Below are 7,099 nucleotides of genomic sequence, written 5' to 3'. Positions count from 1 at the left end.
TGAAGAAGAAGAAAGAAAGTTGTTTTGTGCTTAACCAGAACTGTAACCAGACATTAAGGAGAAGCTATTCTTAGTTCATGACTTTCGGATGTGATATGAATCTGTTTGTAAGGCAGTGAGCCTATCCTGGGTTGTAGCCCTTCTTGTTTTTAAGCAGTGAGCTCTAGGTAGTGTTCCTGAATGCATGTGAATTCCCCATTGTAATTATTCTATACTTCTAATAGGGTATACTTATATTGTGGGTGTGTTCCCACAATGGTTTTTCCCTTGATTGGGTTTTCCACGTCTAAAATATTGGTTCTATGTGTGTTCTTGATGTGATTTTAATTTGTGCTTTCATGGTTAATTATCAGATCTGAGAATAAGTTTAAGTTTTGTGAGTTTTTGAGACAACTGATTCACCCCCCCTCCCCCTGCTCTCAGTTGTCTTCCTAGTATCTAAGCTATTTTCATTAGAAATAATGATTGGGATGACTTTAGAAGAATAGGAAAATAATTAATTTTGATAAATTAATTATCGGACCATAGTCATAAAATTAATTAAATTTGATTTAATTAATTTTAAGAAGAATAGGACCAACACAATTAATTAATTATACCAGAAGGCTTAAATTAATAAAATATTGACTAATTAATTTTAGATGTCTACACCAACAAGGATACCCACAGAAGAAGAAATGAAGATGAATGCTCTTACATCAAATCAATACCTTTAATTACATATGAAACCTTGCATGTATCTATGAAAATATTTATTTTTTGAAGTTATGATATAGTTATTTGCCACCTAGATCTTCAACCTATCTTTGATGATACTCTCCCTCCTTGAATGAGAGGGTGAAATACACTATCCTACACCTATCTCATCATAATAGTGTAGTTGGTTTATTACTCATATTTACATCATTTTTATTATAATTAGACTAATAATAAAAGGATCATTAATAATTTAAGCACAATTATTTCAAATTTCTCATTTTATTGAAACTAGCATCTATAGTTAGCATACACTTGAACACAAGTATATAATGAAATAATCAAAATAATAGAGACTATACTCTATTATAAAAGATCAAAATGATTCAATTGCTAAAAAATGGGTGTGATAATTTGGTGAAGAATTTTTTTGAATAGAAATAAAACATAATTTTCTTTTGTATATTAACATATATAGCGGCTTATGGGCATGCATTTGTTTGATTTTTTTAATCTTGTACAAGTACCCTAGTGTAAGTGTTTGTGTATATAATATAAATACTATCATTCAACACCATGTGATACCATATAAACAAGTTTTGATTAGGATATATTGAACATGGAACAATTACAAAGACTCTGGATCTATAACAAGTGTGTAAGGCTGATTGTAAAAAAATGCATCAATGATCAAGGTTTTTTAGGCATATTGGAATGAAATAATGCTAAAATTTAATTAATAATAAGTACATGGATAATTATACCTTTAGATATAAAGCCATTGGAAGCTTAATTTAATTAAATAGGCTAACTTAATCACTAAGATGTTTTTATGGGAGCCTCCCTTGCTCTAAATATTTCCAAGAACTTATTTCAGCAATTAAAGATGCTTGGATAGAGATTGCTTTGGATTAAATAGAATTAAAGGCACTTTGAGTGATTTAGCTGCTTAGAATGTTTATATCATGATCTAAAATAGTCATTAGTGATGCATTTGATCCTAGTTGAAACTATTGGACTATTTTGGCTAAAGTAGAATTTCACCATGTAATATAAGGTCAGCAAAGATGGGTTCATCAATTCTTGAGATTACCATAGATCAGATGAAAACATAGTTCTTGTCGAGATTGAAGATGTTGACATGTTTCAATTCAATGGTTTTATTTTAATTAAAGTTGGTTTTGAAGCAACCATAAACCCTATATAATCAACAATTACAACATCATAACTATAAATAAATACCAAAATTACAAGAAGCAATCAGCTCAAACCAACCCCATAAGGTTAACAAAATCTACCTAAATGACAAAAAATAGGATAGCTGGAACCAAAACAACTAACAAAGAAGAAGAAAATTCACATGAAATCCCATATGATGATAAAGGGTTGCTCCTTTACAATTGGTGCACAACTTGAGCTACCTATCGATCCTTGCACATAAGTTGGATTTTCTTTACACTAATCTGCTTTATTTTCTTTACATACATTACCCCTAGTTGTGTATCTAGAAACATTTGGATTTTTAGAACCTTCCCCCTTTGTATTTCCTTTAGCATTATATAGTTTTTACTCTAGGTATTTCAAACTATCAATATTATATTTGATAGATGCTTCACTAGTATCAACTAATTTTTTTTTTAATTTACCCTCTACATGTTTCATGTCCTCTTCCAACTTCATAATATTAACATTTTGGCTTTTACTATCCACTTTTAAGAGGTTTGTTTCTTGCATTTCTTCCCAATGTTTAAGAATTAGTTTATCTTATTATTTAGGTATAAACACCTTGCCCTCATACTTTTTTTCCTAGAATAGATATTCTTACATTAAGCATAAGAATCTCTAAAAAAAATCATTTAAACAATAAATAGTAGTTTTTAGTTTGCTTGAAAAAATTGGTCAACAATTCTATAATATTGGTGATAGCTTTAATGATACCTTCTATTGTTTCATCTTCATATAGATGTATTTGATTCTCCTCTTGGGCAAGTAGGTAGGGGTTAGGAATTTAGGGAAATTATCTTTTAGGATGAGTTCCCACTGCATCTTGGATTTTCCCTTTATATTTATAAGGTTTCCCTCCATACTGCCTTTACCAATTTCTTTACAAAAACCATCTTCTATTTTCTTCACATTGTCTTGATTAGTGTTGGCTCCCTTGGAATCATTACAAATAAATCTCTCATCTCCATTTTTCTCTTCCTCTAAGGAAGACTCAATAATAATTGTGACACTCATCAAATTCATTTTGTTGTCATTGATGGTAACAAGATCAGATGGAAGTCATATACCAACACTAGGAGGCATTTACCGACAAACACCAGCATTGGAGTATCCAGGGTTACATCGGCACCAACACCAACATCAAGTACTTCAAGGAAGCCGACATCAAGGAAGATTTATTTAGAAAATCATTTTCTAATTATTGTCAAGGCTGACATTGAATATATTTTGTAATGTATTGTAATCCGACATAAGACATATTGTTTGTAATGGGTATATAGGTCAGTTTGCTTGGTCATTTTGTAAAGGTGTGACATAGGAGAATATAGCAGAACTATATAATGCAAAGTATATGTATGTATATTATTTGTATGCGAATGTTATATCATGCAATGATCTGTAGATAGTTTGGAAAGCATTCTTGGAGGAGAAGAAATGTTAGTAGTAGTGTTCAGGGTTTATGAACCGGTACAAAGCAGAGCTAGAATTGGAGCTCTATTTGGCATAGCAGATGCATTTTGTGAGTTCATTTTCATTGTCTTACTTCAAAAGAATCTTGTAGTCAGTGAGCCTCTTTAGTGATGAGCAGTGTGCTCTAGACAGTGTGCCTTCCTGCATGTGCAAGCCCCCATTATATGTAATATCCTTTCATATGGCCAGTGAACTGATATTGTGGGTCACAAATCCCATCATGGTTTTTCCTCTTTGAGGTTTTCCACATATAAATTCTATGTGTTATGGTGTTCATTTATGTGGATGGTTTATTTGCTTCAAGTTATATGTTTATTTGTTTACCAATTTATATGTATGGTATAAAAGAATTAAATCTTATCTAGCCGACATAACACTAATTCACCCCCCCTCTCAGTGTTCTTGGATCCCAACAATTGGTATCAGAGCCTGGTACCTCGGAAGAAGTTTAACAGCTTGAGGAAGATCCCGAAACTAGAATCTTTGAAAAGCAACTTGAGATGGCTCTAGAGGATTATGATTTTGAAAGCATGAAGAACTTGAAATTGCAAGATGAATTGAATTCTGCAAATGAATTCATTCTTATCCTGCAAGAAAGGTTATCATCAACTCAAGCCAAGAGAAAGGAACTTTTGCAAAACCTGGATGATGAGGAGAAAAATGCACTTAAGGAATAAGGCTAGAAACTAAGTCAAGAAAACATGCTCATGAAGAATGAAATGCAAGACCTAACTATGAGGTTAACAAAAGATATTGAGGACAAAAAGAAGGAATATAATCTTGTTATATCTCTAAAGAACAAATTTGATGAATGTGTCAGATTGACTCATGAGAATAATCTATTGAGAACTGATTTGGCACACTCCTGAAACAATGAACAAGAGCTTGAAAGACAAATAAATACTCTGAGAGATGATCTGACTACTGCAAGTGAGTATAAAGAAAAATTCAGAATTAGTGCTACACAGTTGGATGACTTATTGAAAAGACAAAGGCAGATTGATGACTCTAGAGGACTTGGATTTGTACAAGGTGAAAGCTCTGGTACTGCAAATGAAGATCAGACAACCGATGTGCATAACTCATCAGAACAAAGGAAAATGGTAAGGCAATCTAATGCTTATAAATTTAATGGTTGATTATTTGTTTGTAATAAATTTGGGCATATGGCTAAACAATTTAGAAATAAAGCAAATCAAAAATATAATTTTGTTCTCGGTCAATGCACAAATTCCAAGAAATATGGTCATAGATCAAAATATTGCAGAATGAATGTTAAATGTCATGCATGTGGAAAGTTTCGACATTTTTCTAATCATTGTAGGTCAAGGAATGACACCAGATATGTTAAAGAAATTCAAAAGAACAATGCTACATGTTATGCATGCAAAAAAATAGGTCATATTGCTAAGTGCTATGGAAGCAGGACTCAACCGATTAGAAATGAAAAAAATAATGAGAAAGGAAAGTAAAAGGTAGATGAAATACAACAAGATCACACCAAGAGATGGGTTAGACAGTCTGAAGAACCAAGTAGAAATGTAACAACACCGGTAACTCCATAGGTAGAATTGAGCATTCCTACACTGGCAGGAAATTCCACCAGTAACTGAGGCATAGGCCTCAGGGGTTGGAAAATTCATTGCAAATATTTCTTATTCCCCTGGAGGATATTAGAAGAGATATGGAGAGTGGATTTCATCATTGTTGAAGATTCACCCAGCATAAGACTATGAAACTGACATCCGGTAGGGTAGATCACGAAGCATTTATGACAGTGAAAGATTAGGGTTTTATTCGCTGATAAAAAGGGAAAGTGGATTCATTTTCAGTCACCCTGCATTCAAGCATTTAGAGTGTAGGAAAGGCAAATTTCAGGTGAATTAAGAGAGGGCAAAGGCATTCTGAAAAGATTTTGAGCAGTTATCTATGAAGCACACAATCTTCCACCGACATTTACTTTCAGGTATTCTTCGAAAATGGCATCTGGATCTTCAGCTCCTACTTTTATTGCAAATCCAACCATTGTCAAAGTTAAGGATAGGTTGAGGCCCATGTTCAAGGAGGTTCCCCTGATTTCTAAGAAAGAAGACTCCGTGGGAGCATTTTTTAGGGTTCCTGACGGCGTGATGTATGTTGACGATGTGAGGGAATACATTCATTGCACCCTAGAGGATCTAGGCACAAAGGAAATTAAAAGCATGTATCAATCTGTGATACTGGGCAGCTCTAGAACCATCATGCCGGAATACAAAGCAATTGAGGATCTAGGGTTAACCGATATTTTGTACATACCAAAATTCAAAGATGAGGTCATTACATACATTCTGAGTAGGGTTCACAACGAGTTCATCTGGCTGGATCTTCCTTACATTATCACCAAGGAGGCTATTCAAGCAGTCACCAGCTTACCCAAGGTCGGACAAGAACTTGGAAAGAAAATTTCCAACACTAAGGTTGAGAAACTCACCGATGCAACTCCTGATAGCAGATCAATGAGGATCAACCCAATCACTGACAATGATGTGAAATTTACGAGCATGATAATAGGTTATAAGGTAACTCAATCTAATCGATTGAATTCTGTTGCTAGTTCTTGCATTCATGTTGCATATCAGATGCTGAGGAATAATGCAAAATATGATTTATGTGAATGGTTGAGGAGTGAATTGATGTTGAACCTTGGAAAGATCAAGGGAGTTAAGAAAGGAACTTTTAGATACAGAAAATTGATTGTTTGTTTAATGCTTTACTTCTTGAATAAGCTACTTGGTTTAGGGAAGACGCGTTGGGCTCATGACATACTGGTAGGTATGCAAATCAAGGAAGCAATCACCGGTCTTGGTACCGATAGAGATGAGAAACTTTGGGGTTATTTCAAAATATTCCAAGAAAAAATGAGGCAGAGGGAGAGGTTATCAAAGAACACTGTGGAGAAGTACTCCACTGATATCTGTTTAATGGTGAAGACTGATGAAGCCCTCATGGAAGCAGTTGAACCAAGGACCATATGGGTTACAAAACTTGGATATGAGGTGGATGATAACATTCTAGGCCTTTATGCAAAAATGCTACTAGATGCCCCATTGGATGACAAAACAGAGCATTTTGGCACGACAGAAGAGAAGGCCCTTGAAGTAAAAAATGGCTTCAACAAGAAGAGAAGAGAGAAGAAAATAGACAAGATGTTTGCATATATACATGATATAATTCATAAGATAGACACTCAACTAGGTTCTGAATCCAAACCAACAGTAGAACCGGTAGTGGTTAGTACTGCAAAAGTAAAGAAGCCTGAAGCTTACATTTCTACCATCACTTCTGATTCTGACCTTGAGGACAATGAACCTCTAGCTTTCAAAAGGGTACAAAGGAAGAAAGTAGATCAACCACTGGTAGAGCAGAAGAAGGTGGAGCCTAGGAGGAGACTTGTTAGAAAGGCAACTAAACCTACTACACCGCCACCTCCAGCAAGGAAGCCTATACAAAAGAGAAAACCAGTTACATCTACTCCGACAACCACAAGCAAAAAGAAGAAGAGTGATGATACTTAGTCCGGTAAGACCAAAATGACCTGTGCTGAATTAATTGATGAAATTACAAAGGATGGAATGATAAAAAATGTATCCATTTATTATGAAGATTTAGAGGATGATGAGAAAAATGAGATTGAAGAGGCAATTTTGTTGCACATGGATATATATAAGAA

This window comes from Cryptomeria japonica, chromosome 4, assembly GCF_030272615.1.
Source record: "Cryptomeria japonica chromosome 4, Sugi_1.0, whole genome shotgun sequence".
Classification (NCBI taxonomy): domain Eukaryota; kingdom Viridiplantae; phylum Streptophyta; class Pinopsida; order Cupressales; family Cupressaceae; genus Cryptomeria; species Cryptomeria japonica.
The sequence above is the reverse complement of the archived record's forward strand: the minus strand, read 5'-3'. Positions refer to the sequence as shown.